Source organism: Myotis myotis, unplaced genomic scaffold (genome assembly GCF_014108235.1).
Source record: "Myotis myotis isolate mMyoMyo1 unplaced genomic scaffold, mMyoMyo1.p scaffold_m19_p_16, whole genome shotgun sequence".
Lineage (NCBI taxonomy): Eukaryota > Metazoa > Chordata > Mammalia > Chiroptera > Vespertilionidae > Myotis > Myotis myotis.
The window spans coordinates 49,327,763-49,355,064 of NW_023416320.1; positions in this window are offsets into that span (position 1 = coordinate 49,327,763).

Consider the following 27,302-nt stretch of genomic DNA (forward strand, 5'->3'; position numbering starts at 1 on the left):
CAAAGAAGACCTGAGTCTCACTGAGCTATTTTCAGTAAATTTTATGTTTGTTCACTCAAGCCAGGCACTCAAAGAGAATTGCTTACATATTGTAAACACTCAGCCAAAAGACATTTAGTGGAGAATATTAGAATTACTCAATTTTTTTAATTTAAATTCTTTATTGAAAGTATTACATATGTCTTCTTTTTCCTCATTGACCTCTCCCTGGGCACTCCCACCCCTCAACACATGCCCTCACCCACTACTGTCTGTGTCCATTGGTTATGCTTACATGCATGCATACAGTCCTTTGGTTGATCTCTTACCCCCCCCCCAACCCTCCCCTACCTTCCCTCTGGGTTTGATGGTTGATTTTTTTTTTTAATGTGGAGTGATGATCTTTAAGGAAAATATTTTTATTCTTTAAAAAGTTTCCAGCATTACTGATTTGTCCACATACTTCATATATTTTGTTTTTTTCTGTTTATATATTTAGAGCTGATTCATATCTACCACTTGGTATGTTTTCTTCACTCCTGTCTCTATATTTGACAATATATTTTTTAAATGAGGGTGTGATGCTTTTATTGGGGTTCATTCAGACAAAGGTACTTTAAAGTGAGAAATAGAATGGGATGGGAGGATACCTAAAAGAGTCCCTCCTAAAAATTGTAGCCAGGAACCAGGTATAAAAGACTCTGAGAGGCAGAGTTCTCCTTCCCTTGGTCCCAGATGAACAGCAGCGGATCATTCTATGGGCTCTTTTCAACAGTTACAACCTTGGTGAGTACATTAGGCCCAGGAGATGCCATAGAATAACACACTCTATGGATTGCAGGAGTTGGCATGCTGTTCAGTGCAGCATGCAAGCACTGGGCAGCCACTTCCATCTGCGACAACCTAGAACTTGTCACACATGTTACACACATTCAGTCCACATAGCATGAAATCCATATCGTACTCTGAATAATGAAGAATGATACAGAATCACCCCATTGGAGCCCTACAATGTAATGGTCTTTTAACTCTCAAATCTTCCTTTTAAGATATTATGCTGTTACTAGAGGCTCAGTGCACAAATTTGTGCACCAGTGGGGTCCCTTAGCCTGGCCTGCGGGATCAGGCTTAAACTGGCTCTCCAATATCTCCTGAGGGGTCCTAGATTGTGAGAGGGTGCAGGCCAGGCTGAGGGACCCCACCAGTGCATGATTGGAGCTGAGGAAGGACACGAGAGGTTGGCCAGCCTAGGAGGGACCACAGGAGGGCTCCAGGGCGGGTCCTTCCCATCTCGCTCAGTCCTGATTGGCTGGACCCCAGCAGCAAGCTAACCTACCAGTCAGAGTGTCTGCCCCCCTGGTGATCAGTGCACATCATAGCGAGCGGTTGAGCAGCCTTAGAATATCATTAGCATATTATGCTTTGATTGGCTGAACGAACGACTGGACACTTAACATATTAGGCTTTTATTATACAGGATAATGATCCTACTGATTGGAAGATGTAGGTTTAGAAAAGTCAAAGCAGAAATGTATTGGTTTCTTGGGTTTAGATTTGAATTTACAATCTCCTAATTCCATAATAACACACTGTGCATGTCACACAGATTCAGTCAAACACAGAAACCTTTTATTTCACAAAGTTGTTCCATTTCCCCTTAAAATGTTGACCTGGGTGGGTCATTGTTGAGGTGTAAAGACTTCTATGGTACAGGCGGGCTGCTCTCATGCCCAGGGAGCAGCTGATAGGCAGGGGGCAGACCAGCAGGACTGGGAGCCTCATAGGTGTGAGCTGCTCATCATGCTCTTGCCTCCCAGTGGAAATAGCCAGCTCCAGGCTGAGCAACCCCGGTCCTGTCTAACTACTTTTAAAAGCAACATACAAAGGAATCAAACTGTTTCCAAGTGTCTTAATTGCATCCCATAAAAATGATATAAAATTAAAATTTTCTGGCATCCAATGATACAAGAATGCATAGTAGCAGCAACACATGACTATAATGAGAATGAAAATTAACCAATTGAAATTGACATTCTGCTTTCTCCTCTTGTCACTAAAGACATTATTTTAATGCTTTATCTCTGTTGCTGTCCTACATCCATTCTGTTGCTTGTAAATGTTGCACAATTCTTCCGAATGCTCATCTACTACCTGGTGGCTACCGTCCTCTGGGGACGGAAGAGCCTGTGAAGTCACCAGCCACCTTCAGGGCTGCCTTTAACATCAGTGCTTGTAGATCCTTGTTCACCTGGGGCAAATGGCCCCTTGGTCCTTAACCTATTGTCACACAGAAATCATTCATGTGCATTTCTCTTTTTCTTAAATATTTTTATTAAATTTATTGAGGTGATGGTGGTTAATATGATCATACAGATTTCAGGGGTGGATTTCTATGTTACAAGATCTGTATATTGTACTGTGTCCACCACCCAAAGTCACATCATCTTCCGTTGTCACATGGATTTCTTCAATGCATTCACCTTGTAACCTTCTCTGGAGCTTTTGTTCACACAGTGTCTTCAATCTCCCCATTTAAAATCACTGCCTGGAACCCCTTATGGGTGATAGGAGACTTTGAGGATATTCTCTGTGAAAATAGATTGTAAATTAGTGTATGCCAAACCCGTCTTCTCCAACAGTTTTGTCAAAACGGAAAGAAAAACATGAGTCCCAAAGTGACACTGGTAATGAACTTGAAATAGTTCATTTAGGAAGAAGATAGTAAATTCAATCAAAATATCAGAGAACACGAGCGTGCAGTGTTAAAGTGCTTAAACACTCTGTGGGGAAGGGTGATGTGGAAGATTCTGGGCATGAGGGGTACTTCATTCTTGTGTGTTATGCTTTATATTTTTAATATCTTTCGTGACAAAATATGTAAAAAGTATTCCCAATCATCAGAAAAGCCATCATCTTTTCTCCATTTTGTAAATGTTTCTTGCCATGATGGGAATTGCCTTTGAAATTCATTTAATATTCATACTGGAACCAAGCAGCTGCTGCGGCAGATGGGGCAGATGCCATCAGTTCGGCGGTTTCAATAACCCTTAAGGATTGATGTGTAGTTTACAAAAATAATTTGTAATACACTTTGGATTAATTAGTTTGAATTTATGGTGTTCCATAAAGGCGACCGGCAGCTGCTACAGTGCGGCACTGACTATGTTTAACTGCCTCCGCCTCCTAAAACGGCCTGGACAGAGAGGAGGCGCGGCTTCCCACTGTTCACTGTGTTCACCATGAACTGTCTCTCCACCAATCTGAAAACATAGCATACCGGAATGCGACCGCCTCTGTGCACAATCAGCTAGAGTTTTAAATTTCCATACAGTGAAATTCCATCAGTTTGAGCGCAGTTTAAATAGATAAAGATACAAGTGGGTTTATTCAAATATCTTTGAATACATTATTTTCCTTTTCCCATTGCCTTTTCTCCCTCTACAAGATGTGGAGAAAAAAAATGTGTATTTTGCACTCACAATGAAAAGATCTGAGGCAATTTAATTCTATTTTTTTGGATGAGCTTTAAGAGAAATGATAGCTATAATTTAGCTCAAGATTTGTAAGATACAAAGCAATCTGATGTAAAAAAACAAAAACAACAAAAAAAACAAAACAAAAACATTTTGTGTGCGCTTGTGAGAATTCAGAAACTATTAAAGCAGCTTTTCAATCTTTATTGGCAGAGGATAAAATATTCAGAAACTCACTGAAAAATATTCTTACATGGGAATTTAACTAATTTTTAAAAGAGTTCTTGTGCATAAATAAATAATTTGACTGTTGATTGCATGTTTATAATAATTATATGTTGGATTCTGCCATGAACTTGTTCACATTTTTATTGCACATTTCTGGCAGCTTCCCACCCTTAGGTTTCTTTCTCCCTCTATCTTGTATTTCTATCTGAAATGCAGAAATACTTCAGTTAAATCACTTCCAAACTTGTGGATGTTAAGCTTCAATTTCTAGCAGCACCAACGTTCACCTCTCATGACTCTTGCTAGGGTGTTCTCAGCATGTGCCTAGCCGCCCATCGTCATAAACTCAGGAGAGGACATCGCTTAGGGCTGAACTGGAGCGCAGAACTTATTTCAGGGGAAAAGTGTCTCACCAAGCCAGTATCATTACCCTGCATTAAACAAAGTCTATCTTGTTGTTCAAAATTCCTTGGGGCTCTTGGAAGTGTGGGTGTGGTTTATTTCCTGGACTTGTGATAACCCTATCTGCCCGAGAGGCCCTTCCAGAATCCTGGTGCCTTTGCCATAAAGACTCACAGGAAACGCACCCAGGCCTGGAGCAGAATTTATCTAACCTGTAGACTCCTTTCCTCACAGTGGTTTGTTTTCTCTCCAGCTTAGGTGCTTTTATTTGATAATGAAAAGCCGTTAGAGTTAGTATCACATTCCACAATCAATCAACACTTCTCTGACTTGTTCTAGAAGAACAGGAAGACTACCTGTCTCAGAAGATGCCATCTCACTGCCAGGTGATTCTTACTATGGCTCCATCAGTTTTCCAATGGCTGATTGATTGTCCATCTGTATGTTATCGATCAGTTCAGATACTGCACATTTTTGGCAGTCTGTGCCCATACACACAGACTTTCCCATGCATTCTCTTCCTAGGTTTTTGCTGTTGTGCCGCAGACACAACACAATCATGAGAGTATATTCAAATCTTAAGCCCTAGCTTAGAAACTTACCTAGTTTTCATTGTTTCTTCTATCACTCCCAATAGAAAACTGTCTACATTTTCACCACTCCAAGAGTTGTAACATCAACAGTTTCCTTAAAGATCATCTTTGGTCCTACTTAGTAAAAACATTATGTAAAATATGGCTGTAAACATTTAGAGAACATATTATTTACCTTTAAATATAAAGTAGAAACACACAGGAAATTCTGTTATATTTCAGTCCACAAAGTAATTCTAATTAAAGTCCAAACGCTAGTCAACATATGTACAACATTCATTTATAACTATTCAATCAAATATGCAAATTCATAACACAATATGGGCAAAGATTACCAGCAGACAATTATAAAAGAAGGAACTACAAATGCCTAATCATCACCATAGTCATCTTAAAAGTTCAACAATAAAGAAATATTTTCACCTGTGATACTGGTGGGAATGTGGCGAACATTCAATGATGTCTTATAGAACTGTACACTTGAAACTTATATAATGTTACTCACTAATGTTACCCTAATACATTTAATTAAGAAAAAATTTCATCTTCTCCAGCATATTTCAGCTTCTCTTTTTAAAAATAACATTTACAAGTATATATACTTTTTAAGTAGAATTCACCTTAGTTATATATTTTCAGGAATTAACATATCAAAATGTCTATTTATAATATATAGCCTAGGTTAGAATTTTTACCAAGTTTATTTCCTCTAATTATCATGAGGAAATAAATATAACCAAAACTTATATTATTAAAATAGAATAATAGGATGACATTTGGAACATTTTCATTGGTCTCAAAAATCTTACTGTAAAATCTTAAAATCGCCACTCTGCAGGCTCCTTTTGTTACTTTGCAGAAAATATTGCTCCATTCAGTTCCCTTCTAGGTATTTATTCATCAGAAAACTCCAATTGTCTAATGTCTGTATATTTTAATCTTCTCATTGCTTATCAAAATATCTAGCCTTTAATTTAATACACTAACATTTGATTATTTGATTATTAGAGTTGAATCTGGTGCACATTCTGTTGTTATATATGGATTCAGTTAGTATAAAGTATGTGTATGAAAAATATTTATCATTTCATACATATTACTTTTTTTTTTTTCATTTTAGAAGACACATTTACTTTCTGGGTGTTACCAGACTTTGACATATTGTCAATTGCTCAGCAATCTGTGGGAAGCAAACTGGGACAGCTTTCTCTTCCGTGCAGGTTGTCTCTTGCAGTTCCTTAGCTGTCCTAAGCTCCTTTCAGATTCCTCCCATCAATAATCTCTTAACATGCTGACAGAGGAAGCTATGGAGAGGCACTCTCATCTCTCCGTATACGATTTTGTTTATTACGTGCTGTGATACAGCTGCAGTAATATGCTTGCGCATCCTCTCTACTTTGTACTGAGTGAAAAAGCACTCCAGACCCGTGGACATGTTTCTATATTCCCTTTCATTACTAGTGAAGACATTAAGTGTGAAAGCTCTTCTCTGCTTAAGATCCTGATGTGCAGAAACCGATTTCGCCCTAATGAGCTCTTCACGTGAGAAACGGGCCTCAGTCTTTTTAACACATTTGAATGATGCTCCACAAACCGGATGCTAATAAACATTTAAGGAGAAATGTCCAGATTCACACAAATGGAGTTTAATGACATTATAACACCAGATGTTATAATTAGGAATTTTTGTCTTACAAATGCTCATTATAATATTCTTGTATCAAATACAAAAATCAGTGTTTAGGATCATCATCTGTGTTTATTGAAGGCTCACATGGTCGGTCATAGGGACTGCAAAGTAGAAATAGTTATTAATGTTTATAACCCTTTAATTATTCATTGCATATTCATTTACTTGTGAAAGTTCCACATATAGCTTCTGATTATGTGAACTAAATTCTCCTTTTGATTCATACATGTGTAATGGGAACTAAGAGTCAGCAAATCCTGTAAATGTTGACAGTTGAAAATGTAGAATTACACAGAGGATGATGAAGTAAGTAGTCACACTTTTTTGTGTTTGCTTTTTAATATATCAAAGCCCTGAAATTATTGTTGTGTAGTTATATGTTATTAAACACTATATATTTACTCTGGCCTTCCATGCACTTACTCCCTAAGAGGAAAATCTTAGTACAAATACGCGCATTGTTTTCCCAGAGAAGTGCCTTCTGCTCATTTAAACTGTGACCACATCCATAATTGCTGCACTTAATTCAGGAAAACAGAATAGATGCTTCTGAATCATGAATGCAATACAGACCAAAGGAAACCATTTAAGGACCCTAGATACTAATATGGAAGTGCAATTTTGTCTACCGACTCCCATTTTTTCTCAATTTCTATCCCGAAGCTCATTTTTAGGTCACTACACAGCTGATATTACAATTCCTTCTACTCAGAGATAGTCAGACACACTCATTTTTGTCTTCTTCCCATTTCCCCACTGAATTTTCTTTCCCCTTTGTACACTGTTATTCACTTCAGCCCTTCCTTCAAAGAACAGAAAGAGTGACATACAGATGCACTTTCTTCTAATGGAAGAGATAGGCAGGTAAGTGGGCATTGTCTGCTATATGCTTAAAGGACACAGGATAACACATATATTCTTTGTTTCTCTCCCGTGTAACTTTAAGTACAAACAAGGAAATGATGCATCTTGAGTAATTCAAAAGCTAGTTTTGAAATTCATTACTGTTATCCACCTACATCTACCTATCATTTTTAGCTATATTATCAATAATTAAATATCTATAAATTCACCTGCCTGGCAACCATTGCACATACATTGTAATGTCATGAATTTCCTCCTGGACACTCACCTATGCAGCAGTTTTCTAACTACTAACTTTAGTAGTGCTTCCTAGTGCTTTTAATTAGTAGATTTATTTTACTGGAGATTGTCTAAACACACTTTCCAAATATTTTAATTATTATAAATATTTCTTTCCATTTAAATATAATTTTCTGCACTTTCACAAATAAGAACTTACTTTTGTTCTAGAACTATATTTTAAGATCATATAATTTGTATCTATAATATCGTATTATACTGATAAATTAGTTCTACAGACAAATTAAGAATGCTTTCAAGAGACAAGCTAGCATGAGGCTGCTCCTGGCAGAATAGGGCACACTGTCTTACAGAAAACTTCTTTCTAAGTTGAAAGAGTAAACTCTAAAATAACAATAAGAAGCCAGCCAGTGTTGCTCAGTGGAGTGAGCATCACCCCATGGACCAAGAGGTCTCTTGTTCCATTCCCCAGTCAGGGCACATGGACATGTTGTGGGCTCCATCCCCAGTGGGAGTGGGAGGTGCAGGAGGCAGTCGATCAATGATTCCCTCTCACCATTGATGTTTCTGTCTCTCTTCCTCTCCTATCTAAAAATCAATAAAAATATATGTAAAAAAATAAAATAACAATAAAAATATAATATAGCAGACACATAAAACAGGAACATACTTGTTTATTATTATTTTCAAGTATCATCAACTTGTATGTGCTCTGTTTTTATGTGACTGACAGCACAGTGGGTTTGTTTACACTTTTATCCCCACAAACACACGGGTAATGCTTTGTGCTAGGACATTGCAACAATGACTATGACATCACTAAATACATTTATTGGCCATGTAAATATCATTAGTAGGCTATAGGAATTTTTAGACTCCATTTTAATCTTAAGGAAGCACATTGTATTATGCAGTCTGTCCTTGACCAAAACGTGGTTATGTAATGCTCGACTCTACTTGAATACTCCATTCCTGAGCCACCTCTCAGGTCACCTCTATCAAAGAACAAAAAAGGAACATGGGAATATGAAATTTGGAAAGTTCCAGGGTGATTATTATGATCTTATATCTGAAAAACTAACTTCTGCAAGCCCACAGGGATATACAGTGTGTCTGGGTTCACTCTAGGTACTCTCCAGGGGTAGCTCCTCTCCCAAAGGTTCCAATCACTGGGTAAAGGCACACCCCACAGAACATACACATCATGTCACAGATGTTTTTCCTTATTATTATCATTAAGAAATTTTTATTTAGAAGAGGAACCAAGATGACAATGTAGGTAAATGATGATATATTCTCCCACAATCACATCAAAATTACAACTAAAATACAAAACAACCATTATTCAGAACTGCCTAAAGCCTGGCTGGATGTAAGCCCTACAACCAGAGAATTAAAAAAGAAACCACATTGAGACTGGTAGGAAGAGGGAAGGCACAGAACAGGCCTCTCCAATACCCATGTGTGGTGTGTTTTTAATAAAGGGATATCTTTGCTAAGGAGGCCACCTGTGCAGATCAAGAGTCCCCAGCCCCACACAGGCCCCCAACTCAGGATTCCAGATCTGGAAAAAGAAGTCACCATATCTTCAGGGCATAAAAACCAGTAGGGTTTGAGGCTGAGAGAGACAGAGGCTGCTGGAGACCCAGGCAATTCCTCTTAAAGGTCCTGCACATGGACTTATTAAGATTCACTCAGACTCACTCCCTCTGAGCTCCAGCACCAGGGAAGTGGCTTAGAAAGATCTAGGGACAAATGGGGAGGGGAGTAGTTAAATTGTCTGGCATCATGGAAAGAACTTGGGGCAAACTTTCTCCCAGACAAAAGTTCTGGGACCTTCCCCACACAGATCTGACTGGAAGGCACCATATATGAGTCTCCATCAACCTGGCCCACACTGCCCTGTCCTGGTGATTCCATGAGATCTTGTTCCACCCAATTTGCAGCCCCACCCAAGCTGTTTGCACTGTATTTCCCAAATGAATGGCCTCTTCTGGCTCAGGCTTCAGACTTTCCTAAAATCTCTCAAATAAGCAGTGTGCCCTATACCTGTCAATAACTGGCCCAGGCCTGGCACTAGCAGCAGCTTGGCCTCTCCTGAGCACCTCCTCGCCAAACACAATTAGGAGCCTTCCTCAGATCATTCTGCAGCTCCTGAAGGGAGGCCCCATAGGGCATGGCAATGGTTGACTTTACACCTCCCAGGAGGTCCCAGAGCCAGTGCACCCGGTGGACAGCTTCAGACGACATCATGAGCAATACACTCAAGGGGTGAACTCGGTGAGCACCCAACCCCATTGAAGCAAGCCCTGCTCCATAGGGTCAGCTGATGCACAACAGCTCTTCTGCTGTAGTTGTAGTTGGTCCTCATAACCAATTGGCCTGGGAGTCAGTTCCTCCCACGGTCCAAGAGCAATCAAGGCTCAATTACAATAGCAGGTCAGTGCACAAAACCCACACAGGCACACACCTAGAATGCCCAGCACTGCTTACTGGTGAGGCTGAACCACTGGGCTCTACAGGACACCTATTACACAAAACCACACTATCATTTCCAGTATATATGGCATCTCTACCTAATATATAGAAACAAATTCAGGGAACCAGCCAAAATGCAGAGACAAAGAAACATGTCACAAATGAAAGAACAGAAGAAATCTCCAGAAAAAGAACTAAATGAATTGGAAACAAGCAGACTATTAGATACAGAGTTCAAAAGAATGTTTATAAGGAACTTAATGAAAGCTTCAATGATCTTAGTGATATTGTCAAGGAACTTAAATGATAATTTCAAGGAAATTAGTGAGAATATCAAAGACATGTAAAAGTACCAGTCAGAAGTGAAGGATACACTAACTGAAATGAAGAATAATTTACAGGGAATCAATAGTAGAGTAGAGGATGCCAAGAATCAAATCAGTGATTTGGAACATAAGGAAGCAAAAACAACCAAATCAGAAGAGCAAAAAGAAAAAAGAATCCAAGACAACTTCAAGAGTACCAACAATTGCATCATAGGGGTGACAGAAGGAAAAGAGAGGGAACAAGAAATTGAAAAGTTATTTGAAGAAATAATAATAGAAAACTTACCCTACTTAGTGAAAGAAATAGATATATATGTCCAGGAAGCACAGAGAGAGAGTCCCAAACAAGATGAACCCAAAGAAGCCCACATGAAGACACATCATTATTAAAATGCCAAAAGTTAAAGGCAAAGAGAGAATCTTAAAAGCAGCAAGAAAGAAGAAGTTAGTTATCTACAAGTGAGCACCCATATTACTGATTTCTCAACAGAAACTCATGAGACCAGAAGGAGTGCCAAGAAATATTCAAAGTGATGAAAAACAAGGACCTATAACCAAGGTTACTCTACCCAGCAAAGTTATCATTTAGAATTGAATGTCAGATAAAGAACTTACCAGACAAGAAAAGGCTGAAGAGTTCACTACCACTAAACCAATATTGCATGAAAAATTAAAGGTCTTGCCCTGACTGGTTTGGCTCAGTAGATAGAGCGTCAACCTGCGGACTGAAGGGTCCCAGGTTCGATTCCAGTCAAGGGCATGTACCTTGGTTCCAGGCACATCCCCAGTAGGGGGTGTGCAGGAGGCAGCTGATCAATGCTTCTCTCTCATCAATGTCTCTAACTCTCTTTCCCTCTCCCTTCCTCTCTGTAAAAAAATCAATAAAATATATTTTTAAAAAAGTTAAAGGTCTTTTTTAAGAAGAAGAAAAAAAAGATTTAAAATGTGAATGATAAAATGGCAATGAATACATATCTGTCAACAATTGAATCTAAAAATAAATGAACAAGGAATCTAATGAAAAAAAAATAAACTGATGAATAAAATAGAACCAGAAGCATGGAAACATGGAACAGCCTGATGAATCTCAGAGGGAAGGGGTGAGGAGGATAGGAAGAGATTAACCAAAGAACTTATGTGCATGTATGCATTACCTATGGATACAGATAATAGGGTGGTGAAGGCCTGGGGTGGGGTGGGATCTGGATGGAGGAGGGTAATGGGGGGGAGGGAAAAGAGGCATCTCTAATACTCTCAACAATCTATATATGTAAACGCCTAAGCGACCAGTGGACCAGTAGCTATGATATGCACTAGCCACCAGGGGGCAGGCATTCAACACAGGAGCTGCCCCCTGGTGTTCAGTGCTCTCTCACAGTGGAAGCACCACTCAGCTGACTAATGGGCACCAGACGCCAGGCTCATAGCTAGCAATTGCGGCTGTGGCGACACAAGCCTCTCCTGAGGATACTCCCCCTGTGCGCCCCTCCCCCATCCACACCAGGACCAGGATTAGGACTGGCATCAGGACTGATTGGGTGTGAGCCCACGGCTACTTCTTGGTCATGGGCACACCAGTATCGCCCTAGGACGGGCGCATGGAGACCACAGCAGAGCAGCAGCACGCTTATGGAGCAGTGGCAGCAGCAGGCATAGCAGGCCAGGATGAGTGGGAGCAGTGTGGCACCCGGCCCGGGCTCAGGCTCTTCCTCACCTGCCTGCCATTTCAGCACTACTACATCCCTTGGGGGATGTAGGACTGCCGTTTTCGGCCGATTCCCGCAGGCCAGGCCAGGGGACCCCACAGGTGCATGAATCTGTGCACCGAGTCTCTGGTGAAGATAAAAAGAAAATAAATTATTTAATGCTGACATTATTGTAGGAGTTCCCCTTCCTCCTTTTGCTCACACCCTCCCTCCCCTGACTCCTCCTTTCTTGGCCTTTCCAAATTTATTGTCCAGTATGCATACCTCTGAGATGTTTTGTTAAATGTGGACACCTTTTGCAGAGCATCTACTAATTGGTCTCATTAATTGGACCTGGATTATATGAACAGGGGTATTAGAGATAGGAAAATTCAAAATATCCATGGGCCTGGTTAGGAGGTTGCAATAAATATGACCAACATATTCATCTTTTGCATTTTATGGGAGAAAATAAATGTCAGCGTTAATTGAATAACTCAATATCAAATTCCTCAGGACCTTATAGTGGTGATGCTTCTGAAATGCTCATTTTCTTTAATTCAGAACTTTTATCTTGTAACCTCTCTCAGCTCTACTATTGTCATCACAAAATCAAGGAATCGATAGGCGACATCTAATGAGGGATTATACTTGTTGGCTTCATATATAGATCATTAAATAGCTATGAGTTTGATAGGTTTTCTGAGGGTTCAGTTTTAAGGTCATTTGTGTTTTTCTAACATAAAGATCAAATGGAATATTCCTTTATTTAAGTGAGAAACCTGCTCACATAAGTACATTCATTATAGATTTAATTTGTGTCTCCTTTATAGTTATGGTTCCTTTTATGTTTCTGCAGTCCATTTCAATTCCATGGAGCTTTTCTTTTATTTTCAAATTCCTCAACATATCTTATTCTTGCACTATATAGGATGACTCACCTCCCTTAATTTATGATTTTATTTGCAAATCAAATTAATTTTACACTTTAGTCCTATTCCTTTGAATATTTTGATAACCCCGTTCCGATTAATTTTTTACCTAATTTTGATAAGCACATAAAAAGCTTTCTTCATCTTATTTACATTTCAAGCCAGGGCAAATTTCCTGTCTAGCTTAAATGTGCCCGATAGGGATAAAGGCAAAGTGCTAGAAAAAGAATACCAATTGCAAACACAAACTGTTTTTAATAAATTAACCAAGAGTTTTAATTAAGGTGATGTAATTCAAGCTCACTACTAGCCTTTATTTGCCATATTATTAATTACCAAGGAAAAACAGAGGCTACAAGATGAAAGTCTCTTTCCTATAAAATCTTAATTGTGTTCCGCTGTCAAATTTATTTTAAGAAAACATCTCAAAGAATAACAAAAATAAAACAATATTATTTGTGAAGACTGCCATTTACAAAACAAGGCACTGTACTATTTTCTCTGACAACTGAAGGAGGAAGATGAACAAGTTGTCCTGTGCTGGGATTCATTCAGACTGTCTGCTTTTGCCTCGTTACTCACAGGTGTTCTTTTATACAGTCCTCCATGCATTTTATATTGTTTTGCGAGCTCTCGGGAAAACAGTGTCCCGCTTCAGGAAGCTGGTGAAAGCTAGCCTATGGTGGGAACAGAGAAGCAGAGTGGGAGGTGGGAAAGAGATCAGTTTTCATAAGGCCAGTGGATTAGTTGTAGCTGGTTATAAACTGCATGACAAAATTGTTTTCTGAGATGTTTAAATTAGAATTGGAAACAGAGGAAATGTGGCTGAAATGAAAATCTCTAAATTGATATGAATATATATATTTTATGCTGCTCAAGAGATTTCTCAAGGGTATAAGTGTATTTGTTTTATAAACATTCTGTTTGTTTGATTCCTTTATCCATCCTTTGGGGCACTCAGGTAGTAATGACTGTTTCAAAGGACTTCTCTAAAGCGCTCTTTTTTGGTACGTACTCAAGTAGGCATTCTCCTTGTGTTACTTTTTATTTAGTTGATTATTTCATTAGGTATAAAACAATAAAATGATCACTAAGTATTTATATAAGTAAGCTTTTGAGTACCCTAAACTTATTTGTATGCACAATATAAAATTGATTAGTATAAAATTACCCAGTGTATGGATTTTAGCTTTGGAACAACTCAACCTGAGCAACATGCATCCTTGTGACACTCTGTACTCAGAATGCCTTTCCCTATTCACACATCTGCTTTAAGCCATGTCTGTCACTTTTGCTAAATTGCTGTCATAAAAACTAAATTGACCATACTACTTAAAATAATTCTTAATTGGAATACTACGTTTTGGTAAAAAAGAAGGAATTCTTACCATTTGCAGCAGCATGGATGGAACTGGAGAGCATTATGCTAAGTGAAATAAGCCAGTCAGAGAAAGATAAATATTACATGATTTCACTCATTTGTGGAATATAATGAACAACATAAACTGATGAACAACAACAGATCCAGAGACAGAGAAGCATCGATCAGACTGTCAAACCTCAGAGAGAAGGTAGGGAGGGGGGGGTAAGGGGAAGAGATCAACCAAAGGACTTGTATGCGTGCATATAAGCTTAACCAATGGACACAGACAACAGGGGTGAGGGCATGAGGGGTGGTGGGGAAATGAGGGATAAGGACACATATGTAATACCTTAATTGATAAAGAAATGTTAAAAAAAAAGTTAATTGCAGTATTCCTACTTTCTGTAATACTTTATTTCACGGTTATATCCTATTATCTTATATGACTATGGCATAATCATATCTCTCTGGATTGTTACACAGATTTCTCTCTCTGAATCTCATGTTCATTCTCATCTATTTTATATAAATTAGGCAAATTGGTTTTTCTCAAACATTAATATGATAGATTTTCTGTGTTTCTGTTGTTCAAAACCCTGCTCACTCTCAGAATAATGCCTATGATGATAATATGGCCTCTGAGAGTTTTGGTATTTGTCACTATTTTTTTTCTTCTCAGGTTTCAGTCTAGATATACTTATCTTTATGTTATAACTAGTGGCCTGGTGTATGGATTTGTGCACATTGTAAGGAAATTAATTAGAAGAAAGATTTGTGTGGTAAACGTTTACTTTTAAATTGCCAGTGTGCATCATATGTACCAGCAGGTTGGTCAGCTGGATGGTCGGATAGACAGTTGGTCACTTAGCCTTTATATATATACTAGTGGCCCGGTGAACGAAATTCATGCATGGGGGAGTTCCCTCAGCCCAGCCTGCATCATCTCCAATTGGGGACCCCTTGGGGGATGTCTGACAGCTGGTTTAGGCTCGATCTCTGTGGTTAGACATCCCTCTCACAATCTGGGACCACTGGCTCTTAACCACTAACCTGCCTGACTACCTGATCACCCCTAACTTCCTCTGCCTGCCTGCCTGATTGCCCCTAGCCCCTCTGCCTACCTGCCTGATCACCTCTAACTTCCCTCCCCTGCCTGACTGATCTCACCCCCAACTGCCTCTGTCTGCCTGATCACCCCTAACTGCCCTCCTTGCTGGCCTGATCTCGCCCCCAACTGCCCTCCCCTGCTGGCCTGGTTGCCCCTAACTGCCTTCTCCTGCTGGCCTCGTTGCCCCTAACTGCTCTGCCCTGCCAGCCTGATTTCACCCCCAACTGCCCTCCTTGCTGGCCTGATCTCGCCCCCAACTGCCCTCCCCTGCCAGCCTGATCACCCCTAACAGCTTTTGCCTTGTCCCCCACCCCCATGGCTTTGTCTGGAAGGAAGTCAGATGTCCAGAAGATGGCCAGTCAACCCAATCTAATTAGCATATTACCCTTTTATTTCTATAGATAGATTATATAGGATAGGATTGCTTAAATGGGGGGAAAAGCCATTTTCAGCAGGAGGAGATGCTCTTGGTAGACAAAAATGCATAATCCCTATATCTGGACTGATAGCCAGCCATATGCACTATACTGTCAAACTGGTCATTAAAAAATTTTACCACTTTCTTACACCTTACACCAAACAGCTGTTACCCTTAAAACCCCTCCTCAGCCCCCACCTTAGGTTCTGCCTTCGCAGTTCACCCAGATTAGGTTCTGATTGGTCGGTTTCTATGCCAGTCAGCGTCAAAAGCTCCACCTTCTAGGCAGCCTTTGGTTCCTCACAGTTCACCCAGATTTGGTTCTGATTGGTCAGTATCTATTCCAGTCAGGGTCAAAATCTCTGCCCCCTAGGCAGCCATTGGCTCCTTGCAGTTCACCCAGACTTGGTTCTGATTGGTCAGTTTCTATGCCAGTCAGCATCAAAAGCTCTGCCTCCTAGGCAGCCATTGGCTCTTCACACTTCACCCATATTTGATTCTAATTGGTCAGTTTCTATGCCAGTCAGGGTCTCCAGCACCCGATCAGAGAGGCAGGGTTGATCAGCAGCCCCAGCAGAGGCCCAAGAGAAAGAGGTGTGGTTGCTGGCCAGGCCCAGAGAGAAAGAGAGAGGCAAGTGCTGATCAACAGCTGCCATGGAGGCTATGGATCAGACCCTGCTTTTCTCTCCAAGCCTCTCTTTGGGCCTGATTCGCAGCCCCCTCAGCAGTCAGTGCTGTGTCGGGGCTCCCACAGCGGTGGCAGTGTTGGGTTGCCATGGCAACCCAGCACTGACTTCCGGTCCGTCAAGCCTTTGGTCGTTTTGGATGTTATGGACCCTGGGTTTTTACATATTAGGATATTATAGATTTCTTTTCCTAAGAGGTCTCATTGCCCCTTTACTTTTTTTTTTCCTATCAAGAGTGTCATTATTCCATTCTACATAAGTTGCCTTGATACCTGCTTTTTGTTGATCATATCCCAAATTTGATAACTCTTTTTTTCCAGAAGACTAAGATATTATTCTTCTTAGTATCTTTGCTACACCTGTCTCTTTTTTAAACTTTATTTTTATTATTAACACTGTTACAGTTGTCCCCATTTCCTTTCCCATGCTTTTCTTTATTTGTTTGTTTTGTTAATCCTCACCCAAGGAAATTTTTCCATTGATTTTTAGGGATAATGGAAGAGAGAGGGAAAGACAGAGAGAAACACTGACGTGAGATAAACACATCAATTGGTTGCCTCCTGCACAAGCCCCAACCAGGGCCCGGGCTGGAGAGGAACCTGCATCCAAAGTATGTGTCCTTGACTGGAATTGAAACAGGGACCTTTTGGTCCATGGACTGACACTTTATCCACTGAGCAAAAAGGCTATGGCTCCTTTCCCACTCTTTACCCAACTCCACCCAGCTTCCACTCTCCTTTCCCTCTGTTGTCTGTATCTGTACGCTATGTATATATCTTCTTTGGCTTCATTTTTTTCACATACTTGTTTCTTATTAGATCATTCAATTACAACTTCCTTCTTCTTTTCCTTTCTATTCATTTCTTACATTATAACATTCCTAATGTAGTAGTTATATGTCACATTGATGAAAGGTTGGGAAGTCAGAGAATAAAATAAATGATGCTTCTGGACAAGTTTTCTTTTTTTCTGACTCAATTGATTGCTACTCTAAGTCCTTCTTGCATCAGAAAGCTATATTCACTTCTACCCTAGATCCTGGGACCATAACTTCATTACTTGCTAAACCAAAGACAGCAAATGCTGAGTAAATATCAGAATAAATGATGAAGGATTTAATAACAGTAAACCTTACTTGGATATTTACAATGGAAATTTAACACAGATAACAATGAACTATAACTTGGTATCCTCTAACAAGGTTATAGAGTGCTTTTGAAAATTTACATTGATAGTTTCAGAACCCATCATAATTATCCTAAACAGCGAATGCTATTGAAATAGTTTGTTCCATGCATTGGGTATCAGGTTTTGGTATTCTCTTATTAAGACTCTCAAAGCCATACAATTATTCTGTGGGAATTTTGATATGTAAAAACTAAATTCTAAAATTCAGGTGTGAAAACCAAAGAAATATCTGCTAAATATAAAAGAAGATAGCTTTCCTCTGAATAATATGTTCTGTTGATGTAAATGTTCCTCAGAGTAGGCAAGCTTGTCCATGCTGCGGACAAGGCTATGATAAAGGTGAAAATCCTGGAAGATCATGCTATTTGAAAAGTATTTGATGATGTAATGAGCTAAAACATAAAATATGAGGCTGGTGTTCCATTTTTTTATTTTCAGTTTTAGTTTTTTCCTTTCAATCCTGGCACAAAAGTTCAAAAAATAATGATCAATAAAGTGACTGAAGTGTATCACCACTCTGTATTAATGTTTTAAATATGTGAAAAACAGTCAAAACTTACTCAGTAGATGGAAAATGTCTTTTTTTCCCTTGAAGCCAGTTCCTTAAAGTCTACATTTAAAGCATTGTTTTTATTATCACTGACTGGGAAATCCAGAACATGTCATTATTCTTTTTAATATAATAGTTATTTTTCATCCAAAGGAATTATTATTATTATTATTATTATTATTATTATTATTATTAGTTAGAAGAAAGAATGAGAAGTAAAGAGTTCATTTGATAACAGCCTTATAAATCTGAATCTTGTCAGACATTTTGCAATAACTATGAGACAGGGAACATTTTAAGTTTCAAATACCTGTGAGCAGAAAAATAAACCTAAATTCAGCAGCGCTAATGCCGGTGACCTGGGCTCGGGCCGGGACTATCTTAGTAATGACATTCTAGAGGGGAGGCTGGCAGAGTATCACTCTTTGGGAAGGGGGACAATTTGCAAGAGAAACAGGCCATTGGAAACTGTGGGAAAGAGAAAGAAGGAAAAACGAGAAGAAAACTGGGAGGCCAGGTACACATATCGCAGCTGAGCAAGAACAAAGTCGACAGTACCAACAAAAACGGGAAGCCTTCAACCAAGAACAGAATTTAGGCAACCTCACACTCGCACAGCTGCCTGAGTGCAACCGTTATTGGAGATTTTCAAAAATATACAATTTCAAACTAATATAAAATAGTAACTATGCAAAGATTATATATGGATAAAATAGAAAAACTTGAAACATTTCTGGTGGTAAAAAATCTTCCCATAACCAAACGTGAAGTAGATAAAATCATTATAATTGCCCAAACTTGATTAAATCTTGTTTAAAAAGTATTTACATGTGATAAACAAAATGATCTCAAATAAGAAATGCAAAAACTCAAAACAAAGGCAGACAAAATGTGACACAGAAAATAAAGGGAGAACTGTATGTTGGAGAAACTGGCAGACACCGCCTTACGCAGATGGTCAAGGCTGACAGGACCAGTGATAAGGCGTGTAAACAGTCTGCACCCCTTGATGGAATGTGACGGACAGCGCGCTTCTGCGACGGGATGTTGTTATGAAACATCTGTAACACCAATTTAATCAGGAGAACATGTCAGACAAAGCCAAGCTAAGGGGCATGTTACACAATACCTGACAAATATGCTTCAATGTGTTAAAGGTCCATGGGAATGTGAAATTGTGCAGTCCCCATGGAAAACAGGATGGAGGTTCCTCAATAATGTAAAAATAATATTGTCATATGATCTAGTAATCCTACCTCTGGGTATGTATGCAAAATAATTGAAATCAGGCTCTCACAGAGATAATGGTCCCCCTATGTTCAATAAATACATTAATTTTCATGATTATAGTGACAGTTCCACTCCAAATTGATAAATTTACACTCGACACCCGTGCATATGATTGCATGCCATTTATAACTCAAGAAAGCTGTATAAAAGTAGGCTCAGAGGTGATAGATACCTGGAGTCACCCAGAAAAAAAAATATAGGCTTCACTGATTTATTTGTCTACTTAATAACATAAAGATACTTTGGGGAATTAGGGATGATTTTAATTTATTCATAAGCATATGTAGCATGCACAGGTTTAAATAAAATGTATCTATCTTGCCTGATCAGTTTGGCTAGGTGGATAGAGCGTCAGCCTTAGGATTGAAGGGTCCCGGGTTCGATTCCAGTCAAGGGCATGTAGCTTGTTTGCAGGCATATCCCCCGAGGGAGATGTGCAGGAGGCAGCAGATTGATGTTTCTCTCTCATCGCTGTTTCTAACTCTCTATCCCTCTCCCTTCCTCTCTGTAAAAAAAATCAATAAAATATATATTTTTAAAAATGTATCTATCTTGAAATGTCATTGTTTATAATACATTTTTCACATAATATTTTATTAAAAAATTATGACTCAGAATATCATAGCGCTATTTCTAAATGCAACTAACTATTGGTAGAAACCAAAGGGGAATCTCTAAGCTATTTTACTTTTTGTCTTTCTATGATTATCTAATTCTAACAAAAAGTACAGGGTAAAGTTACAGAATATGCATATTAAACTTAAAGTAAATCCCATATTATTGTTACAACACCCCAGAATAATGAAATTAATTAAGCATATATTTAATATATAATTAATTTTACATTTTTGGGACGTGACCAAAGTATCGTGTTGTTGTTTTTTAATTCAATATACCCATCAGCTTATTGATCAAACCTTGTAGTAATGTGAAATCATTCTCATGCAAATAAAAATTATTAAATACATTAAAATCAAAATCATATTTAAGTAATTGATTAATTTATCATAAAATTGTTATTTTTATTTTCAAAAAAGAAATTTTATGTTTTGTTGGAAAACAGTTTGTAGGCCATTTCATATGTCTTGCAATAATAATGCAAATCTATTAACAAAGCATGGTTTGACTTTAGCCTTCTTCCTTTTGAGTGCATTGATCCTTGTTTTCAGCCTTTCTGGTTGCTGTAGCAACATCTAGCAGCTAAGAACAGTCAATTCATATAAAGTTTCATTTTTAAGAGATAATGCTACTGCAAATGAATCTCTGACCTTTATCACAAGCATAATGGATCCAGCTAAATATTAATAGGCACAGTACTTTATATTCTCTTGGTTAATTGAATTGGAGGTTATTAAATTCTGGATATTCATTTAAATATTAATTAATACAATTTAAGTATTTATATGTCTTCTTCTTTGACTGTATTAGTATGTCATCTTTCTTGAAATTTTTGCATGGATTCTAAATTAATTTTTAAATGATTTAAAAATTATATCTAAAATGAAACCATGACCATTATAATTTTGTTTTCTTGATGTATAAATGAATTAGTATTTGCGTTATTATATTTTGTGGTAGAATAAGTTTAGAGAATGCATGCACAAAATATAATTCAGGCATTATTAAAAAATATATCCTACCAACTCCTAAAAAATTCCTTGAAGATAGTATTAACATCTCTTATAGACACATTCTTGTTTAAAATTTTCTAACTGATAAATACATTTTATATAAATATATATCAATAAAATTGTCCTTTTTATTGAAAAAAACACAGTTCATGTTGTGTTGGGAAAAAAGTTAATAAGCCATTTCATATGTAATTGCAAACTACATCATGTACATAGCACTTAGAAAGTATTAAACCAGAATATACATTATATACTTAGAAAAATACATATTTATGGTTCCTTCTATAAAGAAATTAAACATGAGATAGAAATTGTTGTGATTTTGTGTCCTATTTAGACTACATTTTTAATTCAACCTACCCACATTACAAATATATGTTAGCATTTTTAAAAAATATATACTTAACATGGCTTACTGGTGCATGTGGTGTTTCATCTAGCTTTCATTGTTTAAAAAGAGAGCAAACTTCAAACCTCAAGAACTGTGTTCTATCTTATATAATAAAAGCCTAATATGTTAAGTGTCCGGTCGTCCAGTGACAAGTCGACTGTTCAACCAATCAAAGTGTAATATGCTAATGATATGCTAGGGCTGCTCAACTGCTTGCTAAGACGTGCGCTGACCACCAGGGGCCAGACAATCTGACTGATAGATTAGCTTGCTGCTGGGGTCTAGCCAATTGGGACTGAGTAAGATGGGCCGGACATGCCCTGGAGCCCCCCTGTGGTCCCTCCCCTTCTGGCCAACCTCCTGGGTCCCTCCTCGGTTGGCTGGCCCTTACTGGCCCTGATCAGTCCCAATCAGGACTGGGCGAGACAGGGCCAGACATGCCCTGGAGCCCTCCAGTGGTCCCTCTGCAGCCCCTCCCCGGCCCTGATCATGTACTGGTGGGGTCCCTTGGCCTGGCCTATGCCCTTTCACAATCCAGGACCCCTCAGGGGATGTTGAAGAGCCAGTTTCGGCATGATCCTGCAGGCCACTCCCCTTGGGAGGGCACCAGAGGCAGGGCTCACTGTCGGGACTGACTGGCATGAGCCCGCAGCAGTTACAGTGGGGCCAGGATGAACGGGAGCAGCAGGTAGGAGCTGCAGGAGGTGTTGGGTTGCAGGTTTGGCCCGATCCCCACAGGCCACCCCCAGGGACCCTACCTGTGTACGAATTTGTGCACTGGGCCTCCAGTTTTATATAAGTATAATCAAGTCCTCTCCCCTCTTTTCTCCTAATATTTAGAGAATTTTGATATTTTTCACTGTTGCTTAAAATCCCCTGATCTTAAAACTGCTGAAATATTTGTATTATGTAAATTACAGGACACCAGGCATGATCTTTTCCAAAGTGAAGTATCCAGTCTACCCCTACTGACTTAATAAAGCATTTTCTTCCTCACACACAATGGCAAAGCCAGTTTATGACTGTGATCTGTGACATATCCACAGTTTAGAGAACAGAATTTACACCACCATTATTTTCTACACTTATCTTTCCCACTGCTCCTGACATTCCCATTCTATTAGGAAAGAATGGAAATGGAAAGTGACAAATTGTGTCAGAAGAACAGTTGTGTTTAATATCCATTAAACACTGAAGCTTGGAAGATGCAACTACAACTATTCAGATAGAAAATATGATTCTCATTTTTTAACGATCCCCAATCTGTCCTCTACCTTTTGCACATTATGTCAGCTTAAAATGACTACTTTCTGGTCATATTTCTTTAAGAAACTACAATTAAATTAATATGAGATTATTATATAATTAAATTAGTATGAGGCAACATCTTTATAGCTACAGATAGATAAGATAGATGATAGAAAACTAATGTCAAGAACACTTCTCATCCTAACATTATTTCAGCTAGGAGTACGACTTTCAACACAGTTACTAACAAGTACAACAACAATAATAATGATAATAATAAATGATAACAATTAATAGAAATTATAGAGAAAATCTAATCTTGGATGCCTCTTATAGGATCTTGATCAATACATTTAAATTTTTCAAACTTCTATTTTCTCAAATAAATGTGGGTAAATACTGATGCCATGTTTGATAGGTTGACATATAATGTGTGTGAAGCATTTAAGAACATGGAACATGGACATTTACTATTTAGTAAGTGCTTTTGAATAATGATGATCTTGAAAACGATAATGAGTTTAGAGATTAACATGACCTTTAGTTCCCAGAATACAGGTTCCATGGTGTAAGGATAGAGGAAGAAAGAGTCAACACAGCATGACTATCTTTGATGTCTTTTTAAGTAGACAAAACTTTTAAAAATTAAAATGTACATCAATATGTAATTCAAATAAGACATTTGTTTATTCCCTTAAATGTTTGTAGCATTGACTTATGCATGTCTAGTGCATAGCAGTACTCACTTTTATAAATTTAAATTTGTCTGTGGGGATGCTTGAACAATTGATGATTCTCTCAGGAGTGAGTAAAATTTATATGGATGAGGAAATTTTGTTTGTTTTATTCCACATATTACTACCAAGCCAAATAACTTGGAATACTAGTAGATTAGTAAATAAATACTTGTGGATAAAATTTAATAATAAATCATAAAATAAAAATAATGTTTTAATAAATAAATATAGGCTATATCTCTAGAATGAGACACAATTTTAAAATTACATTTTACATTCTCTTTGAAAAATTGAATTTATAAGATGATAGCATGTTTCTTTAATGAAAAGAGATATGGAGAAGAAAGTGGGAATAAAAAAACAACTTCAAAATTAACTGAATTTTTATGTGTTCACTATTACATAACTAGAGGCCTGGTGCATGGGTGGGGTCCCTCTGCCTGGCCTGTGATTGGGGGCTGATCAGGGCTGTCTCACCCAGTCCCAATCAGGGCTAATCAGGGCTGGCTGGCCAGGGGGAGGGACTGCAGGAGGTTGGCCAGTCACAGGAGGTTGGCTGTGGAAGCGCACTGACCACCAGGGGCAGCTCCTGCCTTGAGGTTCTGGCCCTGGTGGTCAGTGCACGTCATAGCAGCCGGTCGTTAGGTTGTAACGGTTACTTAGGCTTTTATATATATAGATAATCAATACTGTTACATCTTAAAATTGTATTTATTATATCATGGTGTACTTAACAATGTGTCAATTAACTAAAGTCATTTTATGTAATAAACAAAATTAAACTAATAGCATTAATAAACAAAAGTCAGTTAAATCTTAGCTGATTTAAATGTTTATAGGTGTCATTATTGACTAAAATATATCTCACTGACTATAGTGGAAGTAAATTGGACATTCTTGGTGTTATTTTTTAGTGTTCTAATCCCCCCTAAATCATTTCCCCCAGGTGTCACTCCCAAAGCAGTGATTAACATTATACTAATAAAACTCTCTTTGCCAATCTGAAATGAAATGTTATTTCTATGGGCAAGAATGATTTTCTGCTAAATAGAGCTTTCTATCAATAATGAGATGCTCATTGAAATATTTTAAGTATTTTAAAAAGAAACCAAAAGCAAAAACAACTTATGTTGGGTTTATGTAGATGGTAATTTGTTTAGTCCAGTTAATTCAGTTTTTGATTTTGCTTTAATTTTACTTTGCTCTTGCTCTAGACCTGTCAGGAAAAGTGACTATTATCAATCACCAGCTATAATCAGATCTATGCTTTGCCGAAGGGAAGCTGAGTGATCAGACTGGTGACCTGTTTCTCTCAAGAGATTATTTTCCTCTCAAGGATTTATTTCTTTTCTTACATTTTTTATAAAGAAACTTTCATTTGAATAAACCAAAATAACCTTTTTCTTTTCACTAGACATTTCAGTCTAATGGACTAAAATTGATTTTATTCACATTAGTGACACCTGCTTTAATTAAAATAATTTGTCTTAGCTTTCATTTAACTTTACAGCATAGAAAACATACTATAGTATATTCCATTTCCAAATAACTTAATCTTCTTAGAATAAACTAAAATGAATTATATTATTTATCACACAGAATGTCTGGATAGGTTATAACAATGGTTAGGAAATGTTATATACCTTAAAAATCAAGACTGAATACTGAGGGTTTATTAATATTTATCTTATTACTAATTGTATTGACAAAACATTTTATTTTTGGTCTCTAAAATTTTTATAATTTTTCTCTTTATTTTTTCGCATTTGTAAAATACTGCAGTAAAATTGACCCATCACAGGTTTAATGTCAAATTCAGTAACATTTTGTTGCCATATATGAATCAGATTTATTGTCCTGTATGCAAACACCCTCTCTAGTATGTAGGGTTAATTAGGTTAATCTAATTAGTTGACTTAAACTTCCTTGTGTATGATTGTTTTTTTAAATTCTATCCTTCACCTTAAAATATAACTGATGTAGTTTAAACATATCACTACTAGTCCCTGACAGACACAGTTGTCTTTTCAATAAAATACTTATGAAGATAGAATATAAACTTGAACACAACAACATGGAAAACTAAGAGAGTCATTTAACTTATTTTTAAACTATGAGGGTATTTTCTGATAAGTACTGAAACTTAATACCATTAGATTGAAAATATAGTTGTTGACTATACTGTTTTAACTTTTTTTTTCTTTAATATGTAACTTTATTTCTGGTTATAGAAACAAATGCTAAAAGGAGAAACAGAACTTCCCCATCCACATACAATCTATATATATAAAAGCCAAGCAACCAGGACCTATAGAACACCAGAACAACTGGAACAACCGGTCGCTATGATACGCACTGTGGAGGACAACCGGCCTGATCAGGGCCCTGATCGGCCTCCCAACCTCCCCCCAGCCAGCCCTTCCCATAATTGCCCCCCCACCACGATAAGGGACAGGGCCATCCAGCCAACTACCTGTACCCACACCCCCCCCCCCCAGCCAACCTGGCCTTGATAGACCCCCATAGGGGCAGGCCGGCCAGACCCCACCCATGCATGAGTTCATACACTGGGCCATATATATATAACCATCCGACTGTTTGACCATCTGACCGGTACATATGATGTGCACTGACTACAAGGGGGCAGATGCTTAACGCAGGAGCTGCCAAGCTGCGGTGACTTGGCAGCTGCAATTTTCGGATGATGCACCCAGAACCAGAGAGGAGGGAGCCCGGTTCTGGGGTGTGTCACCCGAGAACCACCCTCTTGCAATTCAGGACCCTTCGGGGATGATGGAGAGCTGGTTTTGGCCCAATCCCTGCAGGCCAGATCATAGGATCCCACCAGTGCACGAATCTGTACACTGGTCCCCTAGTTTAATAGATAAAAAGAACAGTTACAATAAATGAAAAACAAAATGTAGAAATTTGAAACTTTGTTATAACTTTAAAACATTAATGTCTGATACAATTAGAAATCACATTCATGTCTCAAACTTAAAAAAAAAAGTATGGCTCCTTATTAAAAAAAAAGTACTGTATTCCATTAGAAATGAAAGGCAGGCTGCGCAACAGCAATGGGTCCAGTCTCCCGCAGGCATCGCTGGCTCCCTCCACCAAGCCGGGCATCCCCAAGCCACCCAGTGTTTCCCCGACCAGATTTTACTACAGGCGGAGGCATTGCAACATGACCTCCACTTCACACCCCAGGCTTAGACCTTAATGTCCACTTTGTAGGATACCACGGCTTCTAAAGCACTTGGTTATTAAACATGCTGTAAAAATATTTTAGACAGCCACCATAAAAAAATATACACACGCTCACACACATACATACACACAGCCCTAACAGCACCCGCCCCACAAAGCATCTTTACGGAATCATCGGCCAGGTAAAAAAACAAACAAACAAACAAACAAAAAACCTCTGTATTGGGTTCAACCCTCCCTCATGTGCCTGAGCTGCTGGGCTAGAACTCACTGACATGAATGAGAACCTCCGACACTGTGTCCCCATCCCCACCCTGTCCCTATGGAACCGAAGTCCAGCAAATTCAGAACTCTGTGTCAGAAATAAAAAGGGAAGTGCAGGGAGGTGGGGCCCTGAGGGACCCTGCAGGGGACATCTGCAGGTCCATGGATTAGGGTGCTTTAACCAAAGGGTTTTCTCACTGAGCTGTGTCCCCAGGAGCGTGGCTGTCCTCTTTCCATGCCTGAGCTGAAACAGGGTCTGTGACTAAAACAGGTTTTCCCTCGTGGCCTAAAGAGTGTGAAATTGAGCCTGCAGCCTCTTAAGCTCTTG